The following is a 13367-nucleotide window of genomic DNA, read 5'->3' on the forward strand; positions in this document are numbered from 1 at the left end:
TTTTCTAATAAGATTTTACTCTTGGTTTTCAGAGTTTACAATATTTTAAGGCTCATAATCTTTTGACTGCCATGCATATTCCAAATTTTTTTTCTGTTGCCAAATTTGCTTTAAATTTGGAATTACATATTTTAGATATTTCTATGTTGTACTTGATTTTATATTATATTTTATTCTTTGGTTTTTCAGTGACTTTATGCCTACAAAAATTCTTTCCTATCACAAGAGTGCTATTTGATAACTTAATTTCATCCTTTTCTATGCTTCAATAGGGGAAGGACAATAAGGCGCAGGCTATTTCTGTTCTTCACTAAGATGGTCTGAGTGGAATCCTAGACCTGCTCCTTATTCACTAAGTCAGGCCAACTCCTATTCTGAGACACAGTTTGTCTTTATTCTTAAGTTGGGATAATACCTACTTCTAAAAGTTGTTGTAAATATTAAAAATATGCACAGGACGCCAAGTAAACATTTAAGCTAATGGCAGTGATTATTTAATTCCCTTGAAATTAATTTTTGGTATAGTGACTAACATAGATAACAGTATTTAGTGGACTCAGTGACATATGCCTGAAATCTTGGCTACAAGGGAGGATGAGGTTGGGGGAATTGTGAGTTCAAGCTCAGCCTGGGAAATACAGCAATACCCATCTCCAAAAAGAAAAACAACAAAAAGAAACTAATTTTTGCTCCAAATATTTGATCAGCTTAGCAGTATTATATATTTTTAAATCTTTCCTTCTAGAGACCAGCCGAATAGATCAAGAAGATCAGGAGGATGGAGAAGTGAAAGGAAATGAATAGAAAATTATATTGATCAAATTGTATTATGTGCATGTACAAATATAGCATAATGAAACCCACTAATGTATACTTACAATGCACCAATTAAAATAATAAAAATAAATAAGCAAAGGACAAAATGTCTGAAAACTATTTTTCCTTCTGTGACTGTAAAATGACAGTAACATTTTATAGTTATTAAATTTCTATTTGAGTCTGCAGTGGAAAAGAGGGTCCCTATTTTAAATGATTTTTGCCCGTGTTCTCTGGTTCATTCTAATGTGTATGTGGGCTCTTCTTCACAGAATTTCAGATAAAATAGCCTGGCAATTCTACCCAAGGGAAGGGTGAATAGAGCCAAGGGCAGCCATAGATCCTGTCTATTGGCAGCACCATAAGTGAATACACCTTTCTTCACTCCAATATGCTCAGAAGGCACGACCAACCTGAAAGAGTAGCCATACCAAGTGCCACATGAATGGCTGCAACATCAGCTGCCCCACCTATTCTGCCCACAACACTGCCAGAGAAATCTTGATACAACACTTCATCCTCAGTTTTCTGATAAAACTTGAGTAACAAGGATAAGGCAGTACCAAGGATAAAGCAGAAAATTATTCTACACAATAGGCTGCTGCTTTTCCTACCACATCTATTCTCACCTCATCCAAAACATATCTTGAATACTTTTTTTTTCCCAAATGGAAGTAAGCCCACTGCAGATGGTCCTTCTAAGTAATCAAGTTTCCTCTCCATGAAAGCCTAACTTGTAGATTTTTGAAAAATATTTTCCTACAGATATTTAATTTAGCTCCTATCCAACAAAAGGAAAAGGAAAGAAAATCTCCACTAAACAATATGAACAACTGTAGGTAGAATTTTTACATTTGCTTCCAAATCTAAAAGAAAATAAGATTTGAAGGCAATTTGCAATGATATAGCACTGTATCTTCAGACTAAGATCTGAGTCACTGTGAACACCCAATTTGAGCACAATTTGAGCAACCCTGGATTGTTGACAACTTAGGTTAGATAACGTCTAACATTCTCTGCTTCAATTTCTATTCACCAAGGATTACCATAAATTTTTTATTCCCAGAATTCTGCGGCTGATTTCTGTGCCCTGGCCTCTGACTTAAACCTGCCACTGTGAGGTTTGTCTTGGTTCATTAATTCCCACGTAGGTTTCTGACTTCCCTCCAAGTCTCAGAGAGGATTTGTGGCTCTGTAAGGCTCATTAGAGCACCTACTCTGTGAGGGCCCTTGGCTGTGCTGTAGACACCTCCACTGGGGCATTGTTGACTTGGGTTTCCTCTTGGGTCTCAAGGCCAGTCACTGAATGAGGCCCAAGACCTTCAGGCTGAGTAAGAAACTCAACTCCTCTGGGATGAAGAAAAGCCTATCAGCCGTTTTACCTCATTTCTCAGTTCTTTGGAGGTAGTAAGAGGTCCAGCAAAGAAAGACCATTTATCTCTCCTCTTGGTAGGGTTTCTTGACTAATAGTAAAGCTGTCTCAAATATAGCAGCTTTACCCAATCCTATTTCTGTACTCATGGCTAGTGGCTATGCTCTCCCACAGTTAGCACAGACCTGTCCAGTCTGCTAGTACATGCCACTTCCTTTTTTCATTCTTAAGTCTTGCCTGCCAACAGACTCAAGGATTTCTATAAAATGTCACTCAGATTTCTCTTATTCCTTTCTCACATATGTAATTTGTTGAAAAGAAAACCAACTTTCAACATTGAAATAGTTACGGGAAAAAATAAAAAAACTATAGTCAGACAATAGAGATGATATCATTACCATCATCTCTAACAATTGCACCATCTTACAATGTGCCTAGTGCTGATATAGCCACTTTACGGCCTATGAAATTTATTTAATCCCTCTAACAACCTAATAAGGAAGATAATCATATCATCCTCAATTTAAAGATAAGGTATCTGCGGCACCGAGAGAGTAAATAAATTCTGCAAAGTCACAGAAATAGTAAATCACAGAGGCGTTTCCAAAGCTGACTCCAGACCCCCTGCTCTGACCCCTGACACCTTCCTACACTGTCAGATCTCCAGTGGTTTCCGGAAACACTATTATCTAGTGTACTCAAACATCTGCTTCTATGCAGTTCACTTCTGTGTCTACTATGGTAAAGGTACCACTGAAGACTGACCTAGAGAGAGAACACAGGTAACTATAAAAACAGACCATATGGAAATTAAAGTTGAACTTCTACAATAAAAGAGGAATTTTGATGATTGTACCACCAATATGTACACTAGATCAGAAACTTTTAAATAACAGTATTGTCCCATTTTATGAAAGAGGAAACTGAAGCTCAGGGAAGTCAAGGATCTTCACCATCATCACACAGGCAGTAGTAGAGATATTTTAGTGTAATACCCATAATTATATACTCCAAAAATCTTAACCTTAATTCTAGGGGATTGAGGCTTAATCCTAGAAGAAATTCTCTTCAACTATCAACATGTCATGTTCTAGAAAAGAAGTCCCAACACCTAAATGGCATTCTTCACTGAATTCAGATGACCCAGCTGAGCCATTTGAATGAGGGAAGTAGCCTAAGATGGAGATGCGGACAGGGGTCCAGCTACCGTTATACAGAGACAGCCTACTCTTGCATATCTTGCAGCCAACCTCTTAATGTTTTCTGCAATTCCACAAACAACTTAAATTCTTTTCTTCAATTCTAGTTAGCTCATTCAATGACAGAACACCGAAATTAACATCTCTGCTAGGTGATAACTAATTAGTTTATCCAGAAATCACTTGTAAAGAGCAAAGTTTAACTATTTCCACTCTTTAAAGTTATTATACTGTGAAGTACTAAAAGAGATCAAGAAACAATTAGATTCAAATCCAAATTAGGTCATTTGCTGAAAATATCCAGGTTTCAGTAATTCATTAAAAAAAGATATACTTACCTGGCAAGGGAGGTACTATGATCACGAAGGTGGATTTCCCAGGGCAAGGCTTATCCATAGCACTCAGGATGTGCTGACCCCTGCAATTTCATCAAATGTGAGAAACTTGACTGCATAATTTATGGTAATAGGGACTGCATTCATAATCTTTTATTATGGTATATTGTTAAAACTATTTTATTAGTAGTAGAATTATTGTTAATTTCATTCTGTGTTTAATTTATAAATTAAACATATATATATATATATGAAAAGTCTTATTACATATAGGATTTGGTTTGATCCATAGTTTCAGGCATCTTCTGAGGGTCTTGGAACAGATCCCCTAAGATAAACAGGGACTATTTACATTTAATGTTCTATATAAAATGAACAATTCCCTTATAATCAGAAAATACCAAATTTAACTCAAAAAATAGGAAGACCTGAATCCTCTATATCGATCAAAGATTGAATTTTTAATTTAAAAATCTTCCCACAGAGGTATCTCCAGGACTGAATGGCTCCACTGGTGGATGCTATAACACATTTTTAAAAAATCATACTAATTCTATGCACATGTTTTCAGAAAATAATGTAGGAAAGACTAATTCCCAAATCCCTTTAGATCTTAGTTTTACAAATTCAAGGACCATTCAGATAACAAAATTAGACAAAAACATCACAAGAGAATGTAACTATAAATCAACATCCATTCTGAAAAATGAATGCAAAAATTTGAACAGAATTTAACAAACCAAATACAATATATAAAAATATATTGAATAATATATGTGTATATATATATATATATATATGTGTGTGTGTGTGTGTGTATCCCCAAGAGTGAGTCATTCCAGGAATGGCTAGGTTGGTTTAACATTTAAAAATCAATCAATATATTTCACTATATAAAGATGATGTTGTTGGCCTTTGAAACAAGTTATGATTAAAAAACTCTGAAAACTAGGAATAGGAGAAAAGTTTCTACACTTGTTCAAAGATATTTATGAAAATATGCAGCTAATATCATATTCAAATGTGTAAGGATCAGTGATTATTAGCCAAGATCAGGGACAAACAAGATGTCTATTCTTCCCTACTTTTTGATAATATTGAACCAAAATCCCTAGCCAACTCAATAAGTTCATAAAAAAATTAATAAAACTAATAAAACGCATAAAGATTGGAAAGAATGAAATAAAACTGTAGAGTGGACATGGTCATCTTAAAAGAAAACCTAAAGGAATCTACAAAATAAAATGTACCAAAACTAATAAGTGGTCTTGGGATACAGGCTCAACATAGCAAAAATCAGCTTAAGTTTTACATATGAGAAGTGATACATTAGAAATGAACTTCAAAAAAAAAACTCCATTGAAATAGCATTAAAAATAATTAGTGATAACTTTAACAGAAATATGCAAGAACTGGGCACCCAAAACTACAAAACACTATAAATGAAAATTAAAGAAGATCAAAATAAAATGAGAGAGATTCCATGTTCATGGTTCAGAAGATTAATATGGTCATTCACAAGTTGGATACATAGATTGAATGTAAATTGATAAGAAATTTTAAATTTTATACAAAAATGGAAATGACCTAAAATAAACCAAACAATCATAAACTCTTGAATAAGACTAAAACACTTACTTTATTTACTTTCAAAACTTTTTACCACAGTGGGTCATTTTTTACCAGCTGCAATATGGCAAATGTGGCATTTGTATAAGTAGAGAATGAAACATAAATAAATACATTCATGGTCAACAGATTTTTTAAAAAGTGTCAAGGCAATTCAGTAAATAAAAAAATATATTCTTTTCAACAAATGGCTCTTACATACCTGTATATCTGTAGGAAAAAAAAAATCCTTAGTCCTTACATCCTTACACATATTTTAACTCCAAAAGGATAACCTACAAAAACACAAAAGCTAAAACTGTTCAACTTTCAAAATAAAACAAAAAAGAAAACTTTTGTGACCTTGGGTTATGCGAATATTTCTCACAAAACCACTAAAATAATGATATGATAAACTGGACTTCATCCAAGTTTAAACCATTACTCCTTTAAAGATAGGAAAAGATCATAATACTAGTGAATGGTAAACTGAAATTCCATTTCAGGCAAAATAGTTCCTAAATCCCAAACGGTTACTATTACTTCTTGTGGTCTCTGGTACTTATTCTGGAATATTCTGCTCAGAAACACAACATAAATCGGCATGCATATCTAAAGAAGCCTAAGAACATTCTTAAAAAAGTAGACCAAAGGTCAAGGAGAGTAGCCACCATAAACATTCTTCTCAGACTGGAGTATGAAGCCAAAAGTTTCCAAAAAGTGGATACCTTTTTCCTTAGCATGTTCCACATGAATTCAGGAAAACACTTAATAAAGTGAAGAATGACTTGGAATGGAAGATCATGACCAGGGACCTGGGCCCTAGTCTTAATTCCTCACTGAGGAATATATAACCTTGAATTTCTGCACCTGAGAGAGTCCCTCTGTCTAAAATACAAAGGCCTTGACTTGGGTGATCCCTCATGCCTTTTTTTGGACTTATGACATTAATGATAAAAGATTCTCCAGTCCTTTAGTCAACAACGTTTATTGCCAAGTTCTAATGGTGCGCAGTTCCTGAGGGTGAGTGAGGCCTGGCTAGAACAAACAGAATCCATGCGCCAGATCTGAAGTCAGGAACATCATGATGGCGCTCCCGGTTGGCAGCTGAGCTGAGCAGACCCTGCTGGGACACCGTCTGTCACAGCTGTGTGAAGTCAGAGGAAAAGAGGTAGGGAAATGTTCACCAGCTGTAGTGGGTCATTTTTCACCAGCTGCAGATGGTTCTGTGGGAAAAATATAGAGGAGGGGGGTCTCAGTGACTAGCAAATTATCTCCAACAGCGTCACCAGAGATGAATGAGATCTCTGTCTAACCTGGGAACTAAGCCTGCAGATTCACTTTGGGGAGAGTCCAGCCTCCTCTGTGTTTTCTGACAGTCTCCATCCAAATTCCCCGCAAGCCTGCAGTGTCTGGTACTGCACAATCTCACAGCTCCTAGGTACTTAAGGCATAGTAATTAATGATGCAAGGCAGTGACTAAGACTCATCCACCCATTTTAGAAGTCCCTAAAAAATAACAATGTGTACCTGACCCACAGTGGGTGCTTGAAGATACTTATCAAAATACATTTCAATGAGAAGTCATTCACACCTAACATGGAAAATTACACATGAAGCTTATTCTTTCACATCTATACAATATTTTATGGGGGGCAGGAGGGAGGGGGACATAAAATATAAAAGCCTAAACCTGATTCAATCTTGTGTCTCTGTTGTTCCAAAACCCCTTCCATTTTCCCAAATTCCTGTTTTAATTTTAAGCTAACTGAAATGGATCTCTTGTATTTCCAGCACAGCTAAGGTAATGGGAAGGTCTAGAATTAACCACAGAATTTAGGCTTTGGTATGATTAAATGATGATATTTGTTTGGGACATCAAAGTATCTCCTTTCTGCTTCAGCCACAAATACCATCAATGATTCTCTCTCACCTCTTGATAAACAAACCAACAAAAAACCTAGCTTTTAGGAAAGGTTCTGATATTTCTCATCTATAACCCAGAGTTAAGTTTTCAATGTGATGGTATTCTAAGAAAATTTACAACCTAAGGCATTATTCTAATTGTTTCAGAGAAAGCTCAGCCACCTGTACAAGCAATTCAGTAACTAGGGAATGCAAGGGGAGGGCCTGGGCTGTAATGCAGAGGATGCATTATCTAAAAGTAAAATTAGCCTTAACTTTTTCGTGCACTTTTCACTACTACTTCTTTTGACCTTTAGCTCATCACACACCTGACTTACTGTATTACTGCTTTTGCTGCTAAAATGTGAAGTGGATAACTAATGACTTAAAAGAGCTACTGCCAAGGAGTGATTAACAGTCCAGGAAGAGGCAGACAGAAAGCACCAGGAAATACACCTGTGCATGCAAAGAGTTAATGTATTTCCAAAGGTTTCCTCACTTGGAAGGATATTCCTCACTTTGAAGTATTAAAAAAAAAAAAATCCAGGTGTGCCTGAGGAATGCCAAAAGAAAAGAGACTGCTTTTAGGAGATAGTGAACTCCAGACCTTAAATGATTTAAATGCATTCCCCATGTGCAGCTGCTAAACCAAAGCACCTCACCCCAGGGAAGAGATGAGAAATTTTGAGGGCGATTGAGCACTGAGAATTCTCATCGTGGCTTAGCAAAAAGTGACTTAGCACATGTGTTTCAGTAATTACGAAGCGTCAGGGTGCTCACTGGCTCTGAAACGCAGAGTCACCCGTGTGACAACTCTGATGCTGGCGTAAGAGGCAATCAGATGAGGCAAGAATGAACACCTTTTGCCTGTGCAATCTGCTAATGCTCAAGGCACCTTTTCTTCCAGGAATGGATGTCTGAGTTGGGCATTCACACTAAGATTATTCATTGCTTTTTCAGATTAGGTGTGCAGAGCTAATCAGGGGAAAAAGAAGGAGATGGAATGCTTATTAGGCAGCTACCATGTATGCAGCACTTACTCAGGGGCCTGGAATTTTACATACACTTCTGAAAAGCAAAAGAAAAAGAAGTTTTCATTCTGAAATCTCACATACATTACAGAAAGGTATAGATAATGGCAAACTCCTCTCCAACTCAGTCCACATCATAAAACAACATTGCCAGGACTTCAGAAGGCCTCTGCAGTTCTGTCCCTCAAAACCGCCTACTCTCCCCTGAACATTAACCTCACATGTGACAATCCTTTTCTTACTTTGCTTTGAGGATGTTTCATGTAAGCAAACATTTATAAATTCTATTGTTGGTTGTACTTCTTTCTGATCTTTATATAAATGGAATCAAGCACCATGGATTTTCTGGTATCTGTTTTCTATCATTCAACACCACAGTGATGATGGTCTTGTCTTTGTAATTGTAGTTTGTTCATCTCTTGGCTATCATATTATACTACATGACTATACCACAATTTTCCTTTCTATTGTTAATGAGATTTAAATAGGAACTACTATGAGTAATATGCTAAGAGCATTTTTATACACCTCTTTTGAGGCAAAGGGACATGTATTTCTTTTAGATACCTACCTAAAAGAAGGTATCTTTTAGGTAGGTATCTAAAAGAGAGAGTCATGATAGACTAGGGGCCTAAATGGTCAAGTCATATAAAAGGAAGAGTCATTATGTTAATGATACCCATAGAATATTTATAAAAAACTATACACAAGCTATTTGGAGTCAGGAGTTAATCAACAAGTATTTGAACCTTCTCTATGTTATGCACCATGTTAGACCTGCAGATGGAAATTCACAAAAGGTAATCAAATCTCACAAAAAAGATTGTTAGTCATTTACCTGTTTTTTTCATTGAATGTCAACCGTGGACTAGGTCCTACATTGTCCTCTGTAGTAGAATATTCTAATAAGAAATAAGAATTGGAAAATCACAACAGTTTATAACTGAATAGACAGAATAGAGTTGAGATCATTTATTAAATAGATGAAAAGCATAACCACAAATAAGTAAAGGAGTTTATTCAATATCTACAGAGCTCTGTAGAATCTAGATTTCCTGACTATTGGATCTAGAGAAATCTTTTCTGAGGGAGAAAAGTAGAATCAAGGAAAAGGAAGCTGTGAGCTCATATTATTTAAATTCTATTTCTTCCAAGATTCTATTTTCTTTTCTTCTCTATCCCAAAGCAACAGAGTCAAAATCAGAAAATAGGAAATTGACCAAGTAATAAAGATTGGTTCTTTTCGTGGTCTACAAAGACTTTGCTCTTAAATATTTGACATCTTCCTCCCCAAGGACCTATTCTAGTAACTGGGAGGTGCTTAAGAAACTTCATCTCACTTTCCTAAAATACCGTTGGTTTTGTTAACTCTCCAAAAATCCCAGCCTTCTCAGCTTCACCCACCATGTTGACATGGGAACCGTGGCATAAAAGAACTACAACTGGAAGCAAGATGTACGGTTCTCAGCTCAGATACCCTTTTTATGGCATATGAAATTTACAGTCACTTTAGCCTCATTAAAGCTACTTCAGGCCTTACCCCTTCATACCTTTCTCAAAACCTTTCAACAGTAACAATTCAGTGATTCTAGAAGATATTTTGACCCATTTTCTTTTTCTTTCTTTTTTTAATAGGACAACTCTATTTTCTTCCAAGACGCCATTAGTGCTTTTGAGTTTCATCTCAATAAGAATTAGAAAGTTCAGTGTGCCAGGTAGAAAGAGCATGGGATTTGGGAGCAGAAAATAGGATGCAAATCCAGGCTTCCAGGTGAACCATCACCTCTGGGTCAAGGTTGTTTCTATATATAACTTATATGAAAAGTGTTTCATGGTAAGTGCTTAAAAATGCTACCCCCTTTATGTCTTTTTTTTTTCTTTTGTGTGGATTGAATTCTGGGGAAAGTACTACTTCAACTCATTGGAATAAAATGGCTTCAAGTTCTGATCAAGTTCTGAAGAGTGCTGTGCATCATTCTCATGACAGATCCAGTTCCTAAGCTGAATGTACCAGCATCTGAAAGGAAAGATCAAGCCAAGTTTAGCTTCTTCATGACAAATTGCCACCTTTGTGATTCACTTCTTAAAACATTTATGTATTTCTCATATTTATATCTTCCTATACCTCCCCAACATGTCTTACTTTAACTATGAAGGTGTGAAAAGGTACAAGACAGTCTTTTAAAATTCCTGTATCATGAGTGTAATGACCTTACACTCTCATAGGCTAAACCCCACACAGCATTAATTGAAAGACAAACAAACAAAAAAACATGACATACTTAGGTAGGCTATAATTTTACCTTTGGGTTAAAAAAAAAAAATCAATGATGGAAAGCACTGGAACATGGCTTGTCCTTCTGTGAAAGAACTCAATCAGGACTCAACCCACAGCGGAGTTAAATTAGTAGAATGCTTATCTTTGAAAGTGTTCAATTGGGAGTGCTCAAATTTTGATGCATTTTAGTTGAGTACTAATTAGCAACTAGCTGACTGTTAAATGGACTGTCACCTTTCCTTTTGACAATTTACTGAAAATTAGCCCCTCAATGTTATTTGAACATGGGGGAAAATGGGTTGGGAGGGCTGAAGCTAAAGATGGGATTTCATTTGGTGCATTTATGCGAGAACTTTCAGTGTGCTGCTGATATTTAAGGACTTCAGTAAATGCACAAGAGGGGAAAAGGTTGGGGATGACAGACAGTGAGTTCTGCTCAGCTGGCGTTGACGCTATAGTCAAAGTATAAATGGATCCAGTTCTTTTTAAATGTTAATAAGTTTTTTCACTGGGGACCTATTTCATATGTATTTGCTGTAATATCAGACATTGGCCTATTCTGTGGTTACACTGTGGATTGGGTGTTTAAATTGATTCCAATACTAGTTGAGAGCAAATCCAAGAGAAGTGTTTAAATGTGAATAGAAAAAAATCTGAGATTTGAAAAATAAATAAAATATGGTGTTTACTTCATCCATATTGGTTTCTTAATCAGTCTTATTTTATATAGGATTGAATTTCACTCCGTCATGACAAGTTTTACCCTAGTCATAGAAAATGCGTGAAGGGTGAGCATGAGCATGTGATGAGGTAAGCGCATACTCCGTTTTGTGGTGCTTACACAAAAGGGCTTTTCTAAGTATCGGTGATATTTCAGGGTTTGGATCTCAAAGCTTCACACTCTTCCCTGACTTCCTAGTTAGCAAATGTGGAAGGAACAAAGTGACATGAGATGAGACAGAGTAATATTAATTTGGACCTCACAAAAATTAAAATAATATTTGTCTCAGTTTCATTTAAAAAAAAAAGTCAAATCCATTAAATGGAGTACCCAGGACAAAAAAAAAAAAAAATGGTCCTTATCAAGTTGTTTTAGTCAGCTTTTGTATTGCTGTGACCAAAATACCCAACAAGAATAACTTAGAGGAGGAGAAGTTTAATTGGGGCTCATGGTTTCAGAGGTCCCAGTCCATAGATGACCCACACCATTGCTCTGGGCCCAAGGTAAAATAGCACATCTTGGGGGAAGAGCATTGTAGAGGGAAGCTGCTACCCTCATGGCATCCAGAAAGGAAGGAGAGAAAGTGAGGAGGAAGGGCCCATAGGGAACCCTTCTGGGGCTAACTCCCAGAAACTCACCTTCTGCAGCCTTGACCTACATGCAATTACCACCTAGTTAATCCATTCAGCCTAGGATGGACTGACTAAGTCACAGTCTCATAGTCCAATCATTTTATTTCTGAATAGTCCTGCAATAACAGGAATTTTAGAGAGACAGCTCATATCCAAAATATAACAGGGCCTTATGGGAAACCAATCAACACAGTTGCAGAAGAAACACTTGCTAGCTACCCACACTGATCATAGTATGAATGGACAAACGATGAGTACCAGATAGTTGAGGAAAATCAACAGCATGAAAGAGAAGTAGCAAGATTAATAAGAACTGCTTGGAGGGAAAAAAGGCAATTCAGGAAACAGAAAAGAAGAAAAGAAAAAAACTGAAGAAAGAACTTTCATTAAAGCAACAATAAAAATGGGAGGCTCTAAAAAGCTTAGAACCAGAGAGTCAGAAATAATTCTATAACATTTAACGTCTGATATGAAAACCAAACAAGAAGACTGAATAAAAGCATAGGCCAAATGAATGATCTAGAAGATAAGGCTCAGGAAGTCTATCAGAATTTGGAGGCAATGGAGATGGAAATATTGACTTATTTCCAGGACAATTCTATCCTCCAACCACAAATGTGGGTGAGTCCATTGTCTTAAAATGAGGCTACAGCTCTCATAATCTAATCATTTCACCTCTGAACATTCTTACATAATGTTTTCAAAACATTAACTTTTCACTGGACATGATGACATATGCCTGCAATCTCAGTACCTCTGGGGGTTGACGCAAAAGGATCTCAAATTTGAAGCTAGCCTCAACAACTTAATAAGACCCTGTCTCAAAAAATAAAAAGGGCTGGTGAAACTATATATTCCTGATGTCTACTGTGCTGGAGAAATTCAAGAAGGGACGAGTTACCTATATCACAGTAATCTGAGTATAGATACTCAAGGTAATCACATGAAATAACGGAGTACCTTTTTCTTCCCCCACTAGCTCCACACAGTGGCTGCTAGAAAAGATGACCAAAAGAACTGGATCAAAGGCTAAATCACCTTCTCCAGCCTTGCCCCACATGCAATTACCATCTAGTTAATTCATTCAAACTAGGATGAACTAAATAGGTAAGAGTGAGACAACAACCATTGTAAATGAAAATTGGTCCCAAGACACTTGATTTCTCTTTCCTCTCCTGAGGAAGAAGTTGGTTGAAAAGAAAAAGAGGAGAGTCAGGGTTTGTGGAAATATCGCCACTCCTGTTGCGTCTAGCTCTACAAGATTTGGTAGCTCCCAAAGGCAGAGAAAACTAACAGTGCTTCTTGTTTGCTTCTCCATAAATGAAGAAGACATGGGATATGATAGATTTGGAGACAACAGTCAGGGAGACGACAGACAGTGTCAAGGGAAGATTCAGGAAGATAATTCTTTCTACCCTATACCTTCCCCCTAAAACAAGGACCCAGATTTTCCTGTACCTGTGGTATGCA

At 36.6% G+C, this 13367-nt stretch overlaps 1 long non-coding RNA gene and 1 other non-coding gene across 2 annotated transcripts in view; one reads left to right on the top strand and one right to left on the bottom strand.

Annotated features, from left to right (window-relative positions):
* The first annotated feature begins 3717 nt into the window (after window positions 1-3717).
* LOC120888833 (U1 spliceosomal RNA) lies at window positions 3718-3877 on the top strand. The gene has a single exon (XR_005732504.1). It is a non-coding gene; the product is annotated as a U1 spliceosomal RNA (small nuclear RNA).
* Window positions 3878-6302: 2425 nt separating this feature from the next.
* Window positions 6303-13367, bottom strand: part of LOC120888432 (uncharacterized) — a 62341-nt gene continuing 55276 nt past the window's right edge. The window contains exons 5-7 of the long non-coding RNA XR_013423334.1: window positions 9105-10283; window positions 6647-6774; window positions 6303-6556 (exon numbers count right to left, since the gene is read on the bottom strand). This is a non-coding gene — a long non-coding RNA (uncharacterized LOC120888432). The remainder of the gene's footprint in view (window positions 6557-6646; window positions 6775-9104; window positions 10284-13367) is intronic.

Source organism: Ictidomys tridecemlineatus, chromosome 6 (assembly GCF_052094955.1).
Source record: "Ictidomys tridecemlineatus isolate mIctTri1 chromosome 6, mIctTri1.hap1, whole genome shotgun sequence".
Lineage (NCBI taxonomy): Eukaryota > Metazoa > Chordata > Mammalia > Rodentia > Sciuridae > Ictidomys > Ictidomys tridecemlineatus.